Below are 18,771 nucleotides of genomic sequence, written 5' to 3'. Positions count from 1 at the left end.
TAGTGTATTGTATCACAATCTAGTAGTTACATTTGGAAATTTGGTTCTAGGACATTTGATTTGAGCGCAATCCTCAAACTTAGGTCAAAAAAGCCATTTAAGCCTTTTCACAGTGAGATCTATGCGATATGGCCGAGAAATGTAATTTTGATGTTAACTCCCAAACCGCTGCGCAGAAGTCAACCAAACTTCACCCAATAGTGTATTGTATCAAAATCTAGTAGTTACATTTGAAAATTTTGTTCTAGGACATTTTGTTTGAACGCAATCATCAAACTTAACTAAAAAAGTCATTTAAGCCTTTTCACAGTGAGATCTATGCGATATGGCCGAGAAATGTAATTTTGATGTTAACTCCCAAACCGCTGCGCAGAAGTCAACCAAACTTCACCCAATAGTGTATTGTATCAAAATCTAGTAGTTACATTTGAAAATTTTGTTCTAGGACATTTTGTTTGAACGCAATCATCAAACTTAGGTCAAAAAAGCCATTTAAGCCTTTTCACAGTGAGATCTATGCGATATGGCCGAGAAATGTAATTTTGATGTTAACTCCCAAACCGCTGCGCAGAAGTCAACCAAACTTCACCCAATAGTGTATTTTATCACAATCTAGTAGTTACATTTGGAAATTTAGTTCTAGGACATTTGATTTGAGCGCAATCTTCAAACTTAATTAAAAAAAGTCATTTAAGCCTTTTCACAGTGAGATCTATGCGATATGGCCGAGAAATGTAATTTTGATGTTCACTCCCAAACCGCTGCGCAGAAGTCAACCAAACTTCAACCATTAGTGTATTGTATCACAATCTAGTAGTTACATGTGGAAATTTGGTTCTAGGACATTTGATTTGAGCGCAATCCTCAAACTTAGGTCAAAAAAGCCATTTAAGCCTTTTCACAGTGAGATCTATGCGATATGGCCGAGAAATGTAATTTTGATGTTAACTCCCAAACCGCTGCGCAGAAGTCAACCAAACTTCACCCAATAGTGTATTGTATCACAATCTAGTAGTTACATTTGAAAATTTTGTTCTAGGACATTTTGTTTGAGCGCAATCATCAAACTTAATTAAAAAAGTCATTTAAGCCTTTTCACAGTGAGATCTATGCGATATGGCCGAGAAATGTAATTTTGATGTTAACTCCCAAACCGCTGCGCAGAAGTCAACCAAACTTCAACCATTAGTGTATTGTATCACAATCTAGTAGTTACATGTGGAAATTTGGTTCTAGGACATTTGGTTTGAGCGCAATCTTTAAACTTAGGTCAAAAAAGCCATTTAAGCCTTTTCACAGTGAGATCTATGCGATATGGCCGAGAAATGTAATTTTGATGTTAACTCCCAAACCGCTGCGCAGAAGTCAACCAAACTTCACCCAATAGTGTATTGTATCACAATCTAGTAGTTACATTTGAAAATTTTGTTCTAGGACATTTTGTTTGAACGCAATCATCAAACTTAGGTCAAAAAAGCCATTTAAGCCTTTTCACAGTGAGATCTATGCGATATGGCCGAGAAATGTAATTTTGATGTTAACTCCCAAACCGCTGCGCAGAAGTCAACCAAACTTCACCCAATAGTGTATTGTATCACAATCTAGTAGTTACATTTGAAAATTTTGTTCTAGGACATTTTGTTTGAACGCAATCATCAAACTTAATTAAAAAAGTCATTTAAGCCTTTTCACAGTGAGATCTATGCGATATGGCCGAGAAATGTAATTTTGATGTTAACTCCCAAACCGCTGCGCAGAAGTCAACCAAACTTCACCCATTAGTGTATTGTATCACAATCTAGTAGTTACATGTGGAAATTTGGTTATAGGACATTTGATTTGAGCGCAATCCTCAAACTTAGGTCAAAAAAGCCATTTAAGCCTTTTCACAGTGAGATCTATGCGATATGGCCGAGAAATGTAATTTTGATGTTAACTCCCAAACCGCTGCGCAGAAGTCAACCAAACTTCACCCAATAGTGTATTGTATCACAATCTAGTAGTTACATTTGAAAATTTTGTTCTAGGACATTTTGTTTGAGCGCAATCCTCAAACTTAGGTCAAAAAAGCCATTTAAGCCTTTTCACAGTGAGATCTATGCGATATGGCCGAGAAATGTAATTTTGATGTTAACTCCCAAACCGCTGCGCAGAAGTCAACCAAACTTCACCCAATAGTGTATTGTATCACATTCTAGTAGTTACATTTGAAAATTTCGTTCTAGGACATTTGGTTTGAGCGCAATCATTAAACTTAGGTCAAAAAAGCCATTTAAGCCTTTTCACAGTGAGATCTATGCGTTATGGCCGAGAAATGTAATTTTGATGTTAACTCCCAAACCGCTGCGCAGAAGTAAACCAAACTTCACCCATTAGTGTATTGTATCACAATCTAGTAGTTACATGTGGACATTTGGTTCTAGGACATTTGATTTGAGCGCAATCCTCAAACTTAGGTCAAAAAAGCCATTTAAGCCTTTTCACAGTGAGATCTATGCGATATGGCCGAGAAATGTAATTTTGATGTTAACTCCCAAACCGCTGCGCAGAAGTCAACCAAACTTCACCCAATAGTGTATTGTATCACAATCTAGTAGTTACATTTGAAAATTTTGTTCTAGGACATTTTGTTTGAACGCAATCATCAAACTTAATTAAAAAAGTCATTTAAGCCTTTTCACAGTGAGATCTATGCGATATGGCCGAGAAATGTAATTTTGATGTTAACTCCCAAACCGCTGCGCAGAAGTCAACCAAACTTCACCCATTAGTGTATTGTATCACAATCTAGTAGTTACATGTGGAAATTTGGTTATAGGACATTTGATTTGAGCGCAATCCTCAAACTTAGGTCAAAAAAGCCATTTAAGCCTTTTCACAGTGAGATCTATGCGATATGGCCGAGAAATGTAATTTTGATGTTAACTCCCAAACCGCTGCGCAGAAGTCAACCAAACTTCACCCAATAGTGTATTTTATCACAATCTAGTAGTTACATTTGGAAATTTAGTTCTAGGACATTTGATTTGAGCGCAATCTTTAAACTTAATTAAAAAAAGTCATTTAAGCCTTTTCACAGTGAGATCAATGCGATATGGCCGAGAAATGTAATTTTGATGTTCACTCCCAAACCGCTGCGCAGAAGTCAACCAAACTTCAACCATTAGTGTATTGCATCACAATCTAGTAGTTACATGTGGAAATTTGGTTCTAGGACATTTGATTTGAGCGCAATCCTCAAACTTAGGTCAAAAAAGCCATTTAAGCCTTTTCACAGTGAGATCTATGCGATATGGCCGAGAAATGTAATTTTGATGTTAACTCCCAAACCGCTGCGCAGAAGTCAACCAAACTTCACCCAATAGTGTATTGTATCACAATCTAGTAGTTACATTTGAAAATTTTGTTCTAGGACATTTTGTTTGAGCGCAATCATCAAACTTAATTAAAAAAGTCATTTAAGCCTTTTCACAGTGAGATCTATGCGATATGGCCGAGAAATGTAATTTTGATGTTAACTCCCAAACCGCTGCGCAGAAGTCAACCAAACTTCAACCATTAGTGTATTGTATCACAATCTAGTAGTTACATGTGGAAATTTGGTTCTAGGACATTTGGTTTGAGCGCAATCTTTAAACTTAGGTCAAAAAAGCCATTTAAGCCTTTTCACAGTGAGATCTATGCGATATGGCCGAGAAATGTAATTTTGATGTTAACTCCCAAACCGCTGCGCAGAAGTCAACCAAACTTCACCCAATAGTGTATTGTATCACATTCTAGTAGTTACATTTGAAAATTTCGTTCTAGGACATTTGGTTTGAGCGCAATCATTAAACTTAGGTCAAAAAAGCCATTTAAGCCTTTTCACAGTGAGATCTATGCGATATGGCAAAGAAATGTAATTTTGATGTTAACTCCCAAACCGCTGCGCAGAAGTCAACTAAACTTCACCCAATAGTGTATTGTATCACATTCTAGTAGTTACATTTGAAAATTTCGTTCTAGGACATTTGGTTTGAGCGCAATCATTAAACTTAATTAAAAAAGTCATTTAAGCCTTTTCACAGTGAGATCTATGCGATATGGCCGAGAAATGTAATTTTGATGTTAACTCCCAAACCGCTGCGCAGAAGTCAACCAAACTTCACCCATTAGTGTATTGTATCACAATCTAGTAATTACATGTGGAAATTTGGTTCTAGGACTTTTGATTTGAGCGCAATCCTCAAACTTAGGTCAAAAAAGCCATTTAAGCCTTTTCACAGTGAGATCTATGCGATATGGCCGAGAAATGTAATTTTGATGTTAACTCCCAAACCGCTGCGCAGAAGTCAACCAAACTTCACCCAATAGTGTATTGTATCACAATCTAGTAGTTACATTTGAAAATTTTGTTCTAGGACATTTTGTTTGAACGCAATCATCAAACTTAATTAAAAAAGTCATTTAAGCCTTTTCACAGTGAGATCTATGCGATATGGCCGAGAAATGTAATTTTGATGTTAACTCCCCAACCGCTGCGCAGAAGTCAACTAAACTTCACCCAATAGTGTATTGTATCACATTCTAGTAGTTACATTTGAAAATTTCGTTCTAGGAAATTTTGTTTGAGCGCAATCATCAAACTTAATTAAAAAAGTCATTTAAGCCTTTTCACAGTGAGATCTATGCGATATGGCCGAGAAATGTAATTTTGATGTTCACTCCCAAACCGCTGCGCAGAAGTCAACCAAACTTCACCCATTAGTGTATTGTATCACAATCTAGTAGTTACATGTGGAAATTTGGTTATAGGACATTTGATTTGAGCGCAATCCTCAAACTTAGGTCAAAAAAGCCATTTAAGCCTTTTCACAGTGAGATCTATGCGATATGGCCGAGAAATGTAATTTTGATGTTAACTCCCAAACCGCTGCGCAGAAGTCAACCAAACTTCACCCATTAGTGTATTGTATCACAATCTAGTAGTTACATTTGAAAATTTCGTTCTAGGACATTTGGTTTGAGCGCAATCTTTAAACTTAGGTCAAAAAAGCCATTTAAGCCTTTTCACAGTGAGATCTATGCGATATGGCCGAGAAATGTAATTTTGATGTTAACTCCCAAACCGCTGCGCAGAAGTCAACCAAATTTCACCCAATAGTGTATTGTATCACAATCTAGTAGTTACATTTGAAAATTTTGTTCTAGGACATTTTGTTTGAACGCAATCATCAAACTTAATTAAAAAAGTCATTTAAGCCTTTTCACAGTGAGATCTATGCGATATGGCCGAGAAATGTAATTTTGATGTTAACTCCCAAACCGCTGCGCAGAAGTCAACCAAACTTCACCCATTAGTGTATTGTATCACAATCTAGTAGTTACATGTGGAAATTTGGTTATAGGACATTTGATTTGAGCGCAATCCTCAAACTTAGGTCAAAAAAGCCATTTAAGCCTTTTCACAGTGAGATCTATGCGATATGGCCGAGAAATGTAATTTTGATGTTAACTCCCAAACCGCTGCGCAGAAGTCAACCAAACTTCACCCAATAGTGTATTTTATCACAATCTAGTAGTTACATTTGGAAATTTAGTTCTAGGACATTTGATTTGAGCGCAATCTTCAAACTTAATTAAAAAAAGTCATTTAAGCCTTTTCACAGTGAGATCTATGCGATATGGCCGAGAAATGTAATTTTGATGTTCACTCCCAAACCGCTGCGCAGAAGTCAACCAAACTTCACCCATTAGTGTATTGTATCACAATCTAGTAGTTACATGTGGAAATTTGGTTCTAGGACATTTGATTTGAGCGCAATCCTCAAACTTAGGTCAAAAAATCCATTTAAGCCTTTTTTACAGTGAGATCTATGCGATATGGCCGAGAAATGTAATTTTGATGTTAACTCCCAAACCGCTGCGCAGAAGTCAACCAAACTTCACCCAATAGTGTATTGTATCACAATCTAGTAGTTACATTTGAAAATTTTGTTCTAGGACATTTTGTTTGAGCGCAATCATCAAACTTAATTAAAAAAGTCATTTAAGCCTTTTCACAGTGAGATCTATGCGATATGGCCGAGAAATGTAATTTTGATGTTAACTCCCAAACCGCTGCGCAGAAGTCAACCAAACTTCACCCATTAGTGTATTGTATCACAATCTAGTAGTTACATGTGGAAATTTGGTTCTAGGACATTTGATTTGAGCGCAATCCTCAAACTTAGGTCAAAAAAGCCATTTAAGCCTTTTCACAGTGAGATCTATGCGATATGGCCGAGAAATGTAATTTTGATGTTAACTCCCAAACCGCTGCGCAGAAGTCAACCAAACTTCACCCAATAGTGTATTGTATCACATTCTAGTAGTTACATTTGAAAATTTCGTTCTAGGACATTTGGTTTGAGCGCAATCATTAAACTTAGGTCAAAAAAGCCATTTAAGCCTTTTCACAGTGAGATCTATGCGATATGGCCGAGAAATGTAATTTTGATGTTAACTCCCAAACCGCTGCGCAGAAGTCAACTAAACTTCACCCAATAGTGTATTGTATCACATTCTAGTAGTTACATTTGAAAATTTCGTTCTAGGACATTTGGTTTGAGCGCAATCATTAAACTTAATTAAAAAAGTCATTTAAGCCTTTTCACAGTGAGATCTATGCGATATGGCCGAGAAATGTAATTTTGATGTTAACTCCCAAACCGCTGCGCAGAAGTCAACCAAACTTCACCCATTAGTGTATTGTATCACAATCTAGTAATTACATGTGGAAATTTGGTTCTAGGACATTTGATTTGAGCGCAATCCTCAAACTTAGGTCAAAAAAGCCATTTAAGCCTTTTCACAGTGAGATCTATGCGATATGGCCGAGAAATGTAATTTTGATGTTAACTCCCAAACCGCTGCGCAGAAGTCAACCAAACTTCACCCATTAGTGTATTGTATCACAATCTAGTAATTACATGTGGAAATTTGGTTCTAGGACTTTTGATTTGAGCGCAATCCTCAAACTTAGGTCAAAAAAGCCATTTAGCCTTTTCACAGTGAGATCTATGCGATATGGCCGAGAAATGTAATGTTGATGTTAACTCCCAAACCGCTGCGCAGAAGTCAACCAAACTTCACCCAATAGTGTATTGTATCACAATCTAGTAGTTACATTTGAAAATTTTGTTCTAGGACATTTTGTTTGAACGCAATCATCAAACTTAATTAAAAAAGTCATTTAAGCTTTTTCACAGTGAGATCTATGCGATATGGCCGAGAAATGTAATTTTGATGTTAACTCCCCAACCGCTGCGCAGAAGTCAACTAAACTTCACCCAATAGTGTATTGTATCACATTCTAGTAGTTACATTTGAAAATTTCGTTCTAGGACATTTGGTTTGAGCGCAATCATTAAACTTAATTAAAAAAGTCATTTAAGCCTTTTCACAGTGAGATCTATGCGATATGGCCGAGAAATGTAATTTTGATAACTCCCAAACCGCTTCGCAGAAGTCAACCAAACTTCACCCATTAGTGTATTGTATCACAATCTAGTAGTTACATGTGGAAATTTGGTTCTAGGACATTTGATTTGAGCGCAATCCTCAAACTTAGGTCAAAAAAGCCATTTAAGCCTTTTCACAGTGAGATCTATGCGATATGGCCGAGAAATGTAATTTTGATGTTAACTCCCAAACCGCTGCGCAGAAGTCAACCAAACTTCACCCAATAGTGTATTGTATCACATTCTAGTAGTTACATTTGAAAATTTTGTTCTAGGACATTTTGTTTGAACGCAATCATCAAACTTAATTAAAAAAGTCATTTAAGCCTTTTCACAGTGAGATCTATGCGATATGGCCGAGAATTGTAATTTTGATGTTAACTCCCAAACCGCTGCGCAGAAGTCAACCAAACTTCACCCATTAGTGTATTGTATCACAATCTAGTAGTTACATGTGGAAATTTGGTTATAGGACATTTGGTTTGAGCGCAATCCTCAAACTTAGGTCAAAAAAGCCATTTAAGCCTTTTCACAGTGAGATCTATGCGATATGGCCGAGAAATGTAATTTTGATGTTAACTCCCAAACCGCTGCGCAGAAGTCAACCAAACTTCACCCAATAGTGTATTTTATCACAATCTAGTAGTTACTTTTGGAAATTTAGTTCTAGGACATTTGATTTGAGCGCAATCTTCAAACTTAATTAAAAAAAGTCATTTAAGCCTTTTCACAGTGAGATCTATGCGATATGGCCGAGAAATGTAATTTTGATGTTAACTCCCAAACCGCTGCGCAGAAGTCAACCAAACTTCACCCATTAGTGTATTGTATCACAATCTAGTAGTTACATGTGGAAATTTGGTTCTAGGACATTTGATTTGAGCGCAATCCTCAAACTTAGGTCAAAAAAGCCATTTAAGCCTTTTCACAGTGAGATCTATGCGATATGGCCGAGAAATGTAATTTTGATGTTAACTCCCAAACCGCTGCGCAGAAGTCAACCAAACTTCACCCAATAGTGTATTGTATCACAATCTAGTAGTTACATTTGAAAATTTTGTTCTAGGACATTTTGTTTGAGCGCAATCATCAAACTTAATTAAAAAAGTCATTTAAGCCTTTTCACAGTGAGATCTATGCGATATGGCCGAGAAATGTAATTTTGATGTTAACTCCCAAACCGCTGCGCAGAAGTCAACCAAACTTCACCCATTAGTGTATTGTATCACAATCTAGTAGTTACATGTGGAAATTTGGTTCTAGGACATTTGATTTGAGCGCAATCCTCAAACTTAGGTCAAAAAAGCCATTTAAGCCTTTTCACAGTGAGATCTATGCGATATGGCCGAGAAATGTAATTTTGATGTTAACTCCCAAACCGCTGCGCAGAAGTCAACCAAACTTCACCCAATAGTGTATTGTATCACATTCTAGTAGTTACATTTGAAAATTTCGTTCAATGACATTTGGTTTGAGTGCAATTATTAAACTTAGGTCAAAAAAGCCATTTAAGCCTTTTCACAGTGAGATCTATGCGATATGGCCGAGAAATGTAATTTTGATGTTAACTCCCAAACCGCTGCGCAGAAGTCAACCAAACTTCACCCAATAGTGTATTGTATCACAATCTAGTAGTTACATTTGAAAATTTTGTTCTAGGACATTTTGTTTGAGCGCAATCATCAAACTTAATTAAAAAAGTAATTTAAGCCTTTTCACAGTGAGATCTATGCGATATGGCCGAGAAATGTAATTTTGATGTTAACTCCCAAACCGCTGCGCAGAAGTCAACCAAACTTCACCCATTAGTGTATTGTATCACAATCTAGTAGTTACATGTGGAAATTTGGTTCTAGGACATTTGATTTGAGCGCAATCCTCAAACTTAGGTCAAAAAAGCCATTTAAGCCTTTTCACAGTGAGATCTATGCGATATGGCCGAGAAATGTAATTTTGATGTTAACTCCCAAACCGCTGCGCAGAAGTCAACCAAACTTCACCCAATAGTGTATTGTATCACATTCTAGTAGTTACATTTTAAAATTTTGTTCTAGGACATTTTGTTTGAACGCAATCATCAAACTTAATTAAAAAAGTCATTTAAGCCTTTTCACAGTGAGATCTATGCGATATGGCCGAGAAATGTAATTTTGATTTTAACTCCCAAACTGCTGCGCAGAAGTCAACCAAACTTCACCCAATAGTGTATTGTATCACAATCTAGTAGTTACATTTGAAAATTTTGTTCTAGGACATTTTGTTTGAGCGCAATCCTCAAACTTAGGTCAAAAAAGCAATTTAAGCCTTTTCACAGTGAGATCTATGCGATATGGCCGAGAAATGTAATTTTGATGTTAACTCCCAAACCGCTGCGCAGAAGTCAACCAAACTTCACCCATTAGTGTATTGTATCACAATCTAGTAATTACATGTGGAAATTTGGTTCTAGGACTTTTGATTTGAGCGCAATCCTCAAACTTAGGTCAAAAAAGCCATTTAGCCTTTTCACAGTGAGATCTATGCGATATGGCCGAGAAATGTAATGTTGATGTTAACTCCCAAACCGCTGCGCAGAAGTCAACCAAACTTCACCCAATAGTGTATTGTATCACAATCTAGTAGTTACATTTGAAAATTTTGTTCTAGGACATTTTGTTTGAACGCAATCATCAAACTTAATTAAAAAAGTCATTTAAGCCTTTTCACAGTGAGATCTATGCGATATGGCCGAGAAATGTAATTTTGATGTTAACTCCCCAACCGCTGCGCAGAAGTCAACTAAACTTCACCCAATAGTGTATTGTATCACATTCTAGTAGTTACATTTGAAAATTTCGTTCTAGGACATTTGGTTTGAGCGCAATCATTAAACTTAATTAAAAAAGTCATTTAAGCCTTTTCACAGTGAGATCTATGCGATATGGCCGAGAAATGTAATTTTGATAACTCCCAAACCGCTTCGCAGAAGTCAACCAAACTTCACCCATTAGTGTATTGTATCACAATCTAGTAGTTACATGTGGAAATTTGGTTCTAGGACATTTGATTTGAGCGCAATCCTCAAACTTAGGTCAAAAAAGCCATTTAAGCCTTTTCACAGTGAGATCTATGCGATATGGCCGAGAAATGTAATTTTGATGTTAACTCCCAAACCGCTGCGCAGAAGTCAACCAAACTTCACCCAATAGTGTATTGTATCACATTCTAGTAGTTACATTTGAAAATTTTGTTCTAGGACATTTTGTTTGAACGCAATCATCAAACTTAATTAAAAAAGTCATTTAAGCCTTTTCACAGTGAGATCTATGCGATATGGCCGAGAATTGTAATTTTGATGTTAACTCCCAAACCGCTGCGCAGAAGTCAACCAAACTTCACCCATTAGTGTATTGTATCACAATCTAGTAGTTACATGTGGAAATTTGGTTATAGGACATTTGGTTTGAGCGCAATCCTCAAACTTAGGTCAAAAAAGCCATTTAAGCCTTTTCACAGTGAGATCTATGCGATATGGCCGAGAAATGTAATTTTGATGTTAACTCCCAAACCGCTGCGCAGAAGTCAACCAAACTTCACCCAATAGTGTATTGTATCACATTCTAGTAGTTACATTTGAAAATTTCGTTCTAGGACATTTGGTTTGAGCGCAATCATTAAACTTAATTAAAAAAGTCATTTAAGCCTTTTCACAGTGAGATCTATGCGATATGGCCGAGAAATGTAATTTTGATGTTAACTCCCAAACCGCTGCGCAGAAGTCAACCAAACTTCACCCATTAGTGTATTGTATCACAATCTAGTAATTACATGTGGAAATTTGGTTCTAGGACATTTGATTTGAGCGCAATCCTCAAACTTAGGTCAAAAAAGCCATTTAAGCCTTTTCACAGTGAGATCTATGCGATATGGCCGAGAAATGTAATTTTGATGTTAACTCCCAAACCGCTGCGCAGAAGTCAACCAAACTTCACCCAATAGTGTATTGTATCACAATCTAGTAGTTACATTTGAAAATTTTGTTCTAGGACATTTTGTTTGAACGCAATCATCAAACTTAATTAAAAAAGTCTTTTAAGCCTTTTCACAGTGAGATCTATGCGATATGGCCGAGAAATGTAATTTTGATGTTAACTCCCAAACCGCTGCGCAGAAGTCAACCAAACTTCACCCATTAGTGTATTGTAATACAATCTAGTAGTTACATGTGGAAATTTGGTTATTGGACATTTGATTTGAGCGCAATCCTCAAACTTAGGTCAAAAAAGCCATTTAAGCCTTTTCACAGTGAGATCTATGCGATATGGCCGAGAAATGTAATTTTGATGTTAACTCCCAAACCGCTGCGCAGAAGTCAACCAAACTTCACCCATTAGTGTATTGTATCACAATCTAGTAGTTACATGTGGAAATTTGGTTCTAGGACATTTGATTTGAGCGCAATCCTCAAACTTAGGTCAAAAAAGCCATTTAAGCCTTTTCACAGTGAGATCTATGCGATATGGCCGAGAAATGTAATTTTGATGTTAACTCCCAAACCGCTGCGCAGAAGTCAACCAAACTTCACCCAATAGTGTATTGTATCACAATCTAGTAGTTACATTTGAAAATTTTGTTCTAGGACATTTTGTTTGAACGCAATCATCAAACTTAATTAAAAAAGTCATTTAAGCCTTTTCACAGTGAGATCTATGCGATATGGCCGAGAAATGTAATTTTGATGTTAACTCCCAAACCGCTGCGCAGAAGTCAACCAAACTTCACCCATTAGTGTATTGTATCACAATCTAGTAGTTACATGTGGAAATTTGGTTATTGGACATTTGATTTGAGCGCAATCCTCAAACTTAGGTCAAAAAAGCCATTTAAGCCTTTTCACAGTGAGATCTATGCGATATGGCCGAGAAATGTAATTTTGATGTTAACTCCCAAACCGCTGCGCAGAAGTCAACCAAACTTCACCCATTAGTGTATTGTATCACAATCTAGTAGTTACATGTGGAAATTTGGTTCTAGGACATTTGATTTGAGCGCAATCCTCAAACTTAGGTCAAAAAAGCCATTTAAGCCTTTTCACAGTGAGATCTATGCGATATGGCCGAGAAATGTAATTTTGATGTTAACTCCCAAACCGCTGCGCAGAAGTCAACCAAACTTCACCCAATAGTGTATTGTATCACAATCTAGTAGTTACATTTGAAAATTTTGTTCTAGGACATTTTGTTTGAGCGCAATCATCAAACTTAATTAAAAAAGTCATTTAAGCCTTTTCACAGTGAGATCTATGCGATATGGCCGAGAAATGTAATTTTGATGTTAACTCCCAAACCGCTGCGCAGAAGTCAACCAAACTTCACCCATTAGTGTATTGTATCACAATCTAGTAGTTACATGTGGAAATTTGGTTATAGGACATTTGATTTGAGCGCAATCCTCAAACTTAGGTCAAAAAAGCCATTTAAGCCTTTTCACAGTGAGATCTATGCGATATGGCCGAGAAATGTAATTTTGATGTTAACTCCCAAACCGCTGCGCAGAAGTCAACTAAACTTCACCCAATAGTGTATTGTATCACATTCTAGTAGTTACATTTGAAAATTTCGTTCTAGGACATTTGGTTTGAGCGCAATCATTAAACTTAATTAAAAAAGTCATTTAAGCCTTTTCACAGTGAGATCTATGCGATATGGCCGAGAAATGTAATTTTGATGTTAACTCCCAAACCGCTGCGCAGAAGTCAACCAAACTTCACCCATTAGTGTATTGTATCACAATCTAGTAATTACATGTGGAAATTTGGTTCTAGGACATTTGATTTGAGCGCAATCCTCAAACTTAGGTCAAAAAAGCCATTTAAGCCTTTTCACAGTGAGATCTATGCGATATGGCCGAGAAATGTAATTTTGATGTTAACTCCCAAACCGCTGCGCAGAAGTCAACCAAACTTCACCCAATAGTGTATTGTATCACAATCTAGTAGTTACATTTGAAAATTTTGTTCTAGGACATTTTGTTTGAACGCAATCATCAAACTTAATTAAAAAAGTCATTTAAGCCTTTTCACAGTGAGATCTATGCGATATGGCCGAGAAATGTAATTTTGATGTTAACTCCCAAACCGCTGCGCAGAAGTCAACCAAACTTCACCCATTAGTGTATTGTAATACAATCTAGTAGTTACATGTGGAAATTTGGTTATTGGACATTTGATTTGAGCGCAATCCTCAAACTTAGGTCAAAAAAGCCATTTAAGCCTTTTCACAGTGAGATCTATGCGATATGGCCGAGAAATGTAATTTTGATGTTAACTCCCAAACCGCTGCGCAGAAGTCAACCAAACTTCACCCATTAGTGTATTGTATCACAATCTAGTAGTTACATGTGGAAATTTGGTTCTAGGACATTTGATTTGAGCGCAATCCTCAAACTTAGGTCAAAAAAGCCATTTAAGCCTTTTCACAGTGAGATCTATGCGATATTGCCGAGAAATGTAATTTTGATGTTAACTCCCAAACCGCTGCGCAGAAGTCAACCAAACTTCACCCAATAGTGTATTGTATCACAATCTAGTAGTTACATTTGAAAATTTTGTTCTAGGACATTTTGTTTGAACGCAATCATCAAACTTAATTAAAAAAGTCATTTAAGCCTTTTCACAGTGAGATCTATGCGATATGGCCGAGAAATGTAATTTTGATGTTAACTCCCAAACCGCTGCGCAGAAGTCAACCAAACTTCACCCATTAGTGTATTGTATCACAATCTAGTAGTTACATGTGGAAATTTGGTTATAGGACATTTGATTTGAGCGCAATCCTCAAACTTAGGTCAAAAAAGCCATTTAAGCCTTTTCACAGTGAGATCTATGCGATATGGCCGAGAAATGTAATTTTGATGTTAACTCCCAAGCCGCTGCGCAGAAGTCAACCAAACTTCACCCAATAGTGTATTTTATCACAATCTAGTAGTTACATTTGGAAATTTAGTTCTAGGACATTTGATTTGAGCGCAATCTTCAAACTTAATTAAAAAAAGTCATTTAAGCCTTTTCACAGTGAGATCTATGCGATATGGCCGAGAAATGTAATTTTGATGTTAACTCCCAAACCGCTGCGCAGAAGTCAACCAAACTTCACCCATTAGTGTATTGTATCACAATCTAGTAGTTACATGTGGAAATTTGGTTCTAGGACATTTGATTTGAGCGCAATCCTCAAACTTAGGTCAAAAAAGCCATTTAAGCCTTTTCACAGTGAGATCTATGCGATATGGCCGAGAAATGTAATTTTGATGTTAACTCCCAAACCGCTGCGCAGAAGTCAACCAAACTTCACCCAATAGTGTATTGTATCACAATCTAGTAGTTACATTTGAAAATTTTGTTCTAGGACATTTTGTTTGAGCGCAATCATCAAACTTAATTAAAAAAGTCATTTAAGCCTTTTCACAGTGAGATCTATGCGATATGGCCGAGAAATGTAATTTTGATGTTAACTCCCAAACCGCTGCGCAGAAGTCAACCAAACTTCACCCATTAGTGTATTGTATCACAATCTAGTAGTTACATGTGGAAATTTGGTTCTAGGACATTTGATTTGAGCGCAATCCTCAAACTTAGGTCAAAAAAGCCATTTAAGCCTTTTCACAGTGAGATCTATGCGATATGGCCGAGAAATGTAATTTTGATGTTAACTCCCAAACCGCTGCGCAGAAGTCAACCAAACTTCACCCAATAGTGTATTGTATCACAATCTAGTAGTTACATTTGAAAATTTTGTTCTAGGACATTTTGTTTGAACGCAATCATCAAACTTAATTAAAAAAGTCATTTAAGCCTTTTCACAGTGAGATCTATGCGATATGGCCGAGAAATGTAATTTTGATGTTAACTCCCAAACCGCTGCGCAGAAGTCAACCAAACTTCACCCATTAGTGTATTGTATCACAATCTAGTAGTTACATGTGGAAATTTGGTTATAGGACATTTGATTTGAGCGCAATCCTCAAACTTAGGTCAAAAAAGCCATTTAAGCCTTTTCACAGTGAGATCTATGCGATATGGCCGAGAAATGTAATTTTGATGTTAACTCCCAAACCGCTGCGCAGAAGTCAACCAAACTTCACCCAATAGTGTATTGTATCACAATCTAGTAGTTACATTTGAAAATTTTGTTCTAGGACATTTTGTTTGAGCGCAATCCTCAAACTTAGGTCAAAAAAGCCATTTAAGCCTTTTCACAGTGAGATCTATGCGATATGGCCGAGAAATGTAATTTTGATGTTAACTCCCAAACCGCTGCGCAGAAGTCAACCAAACTTCACCCAATAGTGTATTGTATCACATTCTAGTAGTTACATTTGAAAATTTCGTTCTAGGACATTTGGTTTGAGCGCAATCATTAAACTTAGGTCAAAAAAGCCATTTAAGCCTTTTCACAGTGAGATCTATGCGTTATGGCCGAGAAATGTAATTTTGATGTTAACTCCCAAACCGCTGCGCAGAAGTAAACCAAACTTCACCCATTAGTGTATTGTATCACAATCTAGTAGTTACATGTGGACATTTGGTTCTAGGACATTTGATTTGAGCGCAATCCTCAAACTTAGGTCAAAAAAGCCATTTAAGCCTTTTCACAGTGAGATCTATGCGATATGGCCGAGAAATGTAATTTTGATGTTAACTCCCAAACCGCTGCGCAGAAGTCAACCAAACTTCACCCAATAGTGTATTGTATCACAATCTAGTAGTTACATTTGAAAATTTTGTTCTAGGACATTTTGTTTGAACGCAATCATCAAACTTAATTAAAAAAGTCATTTAAGCCTTTTCACAGTGAGATCTATGCGATATGGCCGAGAAATGTAATTTTGATGTTAACTCCCAAACCGCTGCGCAGAAGTCAACCAAACTTCACCCATTAGTGTATTGTATCACAATCTAGTAGTTACATGTGGAAATTTGGTTATAGGACATTTGATTTGAGCGCAATCCTCAAACTTAGGTCAAAAAAGCCATTTAAGCCTTTTCACAGTGAGATCTATGCGATATGGCCGAGAAATGTAATTTTGATGTTAACTCCCAAACCGCTGCGCAGAAGTCAACCAAACTTCACCCAATAGTGTATTTTATCACAATCTAGTAGTTACATTTGGAAATTTAGTTCTAGGACATTTGATTTGAGCGCAATCTTTAAACTTAATTAAAAAAAGTCATTTAAGCCTTTTCACAGTGAGATCTATGCGATATGGCCGAGAAATGTAATTTTGATGTTCACTCCCAAACCGCTGCGCAGAAGTCAACCAAACTTCAACCATTAGTGTATTGTATCACAATCTAGTAGTTACATGTGGAAATTTGGTTCTAGGACATTTGATTTGAGCGCAATCCTCAAACTTAGGTCAAAAAAGCCATTTAAGCCTTTTCACAGTGAGATCTATGCGATATGGCCGAGAAATGTAATTTTGATGTTAACTCCCAAACCGCTGCGCAGAAGTCAACCAAACTTCACCCAATAGTGTATTGTATCACAATCTAGTAGTTACATTTGAAAATTTTGTTCTAGGACATTTTGTTTGAGCGCAATCATCAAACTTAATTAAAAAAGTCATTTAAGCCTTTTCACAGTGAGATCTATGCGATATGGCCGAGAAATGTAATTTTGATGTTAACTCCCAAACCGCTGCGCAGAAGTCAACCAAACTTCAACCATTAGTGTATTGTATCACAATCTAGTAGTTACATGTGGAAATGTGGTTCTAGGACATTTGGTTTGAGCGCAATCTTTAAACTTAGGTCAAAAAAGCCATTTAAGCCTTTTCACAGTGAGATCTATGCGATATGGCCGAGAAATGTAATTTTGATGTTAACTCCCAAACCGCTGCGCAGAAGTCAACCAAACTTCACCCAATAGTGTATTGTATCACAATCTAGTAGTTACATTTGAAAATTTTGTTCTAGGACATTTTGTTTGAACGCAATCATCAAACTTAATTAAAAAAGTCATTTAAGCCTTTTCACAGAGAGATCTATGCGATATGGCCGAGAAATGTAATTTTGATGTTAACTCCCAAACCGCTGCGCAGAAGTCAACCAAACTTCACCCAATAGTGTATTGTATCACAATCTAGAAGTTACATTTGGAAATTTGGTTCTAGGACATTTGATTTGAGCGCAATCCTCAAACTTAGGTCAAAAAAGCCATTTAAGCCTTTTCACAGTGAGATCTATGCGATATGGCCGAGAAATGTAATTTTGATGTTAACTCCCAAACCGCTGCGCAGAAGTCAACCAAACTTCACCCAATAGTGTATTGTATCAAAATCTAGTAGTTACATTTGAAAATTTTGTTCTAGGACATTTTGTTTGAACGCAATCATCAAACTTAACTAAAGAAGTCATTTAAGCCTTTTCACAGTGAGATCTATGCGATATGGCCGAGAAATGTAATTTTGATGTTAACTCCCAAACCGCTGCGCAGAAGTCAACCAAACTTCACCCAATAGTGTATTGTATCAAAATCTAGTAGTTACATTTGAAAATTTTGTTCTAGGACATTTTGTTTGAACGCAATCATCAAACTTAGGTCAAAAAAGCCATTTAAGCCTTTTCACAGTGAGATCTATGCGATATGGCCGAGAAATGTAATTTTGATGTTAACTCCCAAACCGCTGCGCAGAAGTCAACCAAACTTCACCCAATAGTGTATTTTATCACAATCTAGTAGTTACATTTGGAAATTTAGTTCTAGGACATTTGATTTGAGCGCAATCTTCAATCTTAATTAAAAAAAGTCATTTAAGCCTTTTCACAGTGAGATCTATGCGATATGGCCGAGAAATGTAATTTTGATGTTCACTCCCAAACCGCTGCGCAGAAGTCAACCAAACTTCAACCATTAGTGTATTGTATCACAATCTAGTAGTTACATGTGGAAATTTGGTTCTAGGACATTTGATTTGAGCGCAATCCTCAAACTTAGGTCAAAAAAGCCATTTAAGCCTTTTCACAGTGAGATCTATGCGATATGGCCGAGAAATGTAATTTTGATGTTAACTCCCAAACCGCTGCGCAGAAGTCAACCAAACTTCACCCAATAGTGTATTGTATCACAATCTAGTAGTTACATTTGAAAATTTTGTTCTAGGACATTTTGTTTGAGCGCAATCATCAAACTTAATTAAAAAAGTCATTTAAGCCTTTTCACAGTGAGATCTATGCGATATGGCCGAGAAATGTAATTTTGATGTTAACTCCCAAACCGCTGCGCAGAAGTCAACCAAACTTCAACCATTA

The sequence above is a fragment of the Corythoichthys intestinalis genome, chromosome 19, assembly GCF_030265065.1.
Source record: "Corythoichthys intestinalis isolate RoL2023-P3 chromosome 19, ASM3026506v1, whole genome shotgun sequence".
Lineage (NCBI taxonomy): Eukaryota > Metazoa > Chordata > Actinopteri > Syngnathiformes > Syngnathidae > Corythoichthys > Corythoichthys intestinalis.
The sequence above is the reverse complement of the archived record's forward strand: the minus strand, read 5'-3'. Positions refer to the sequence as shown.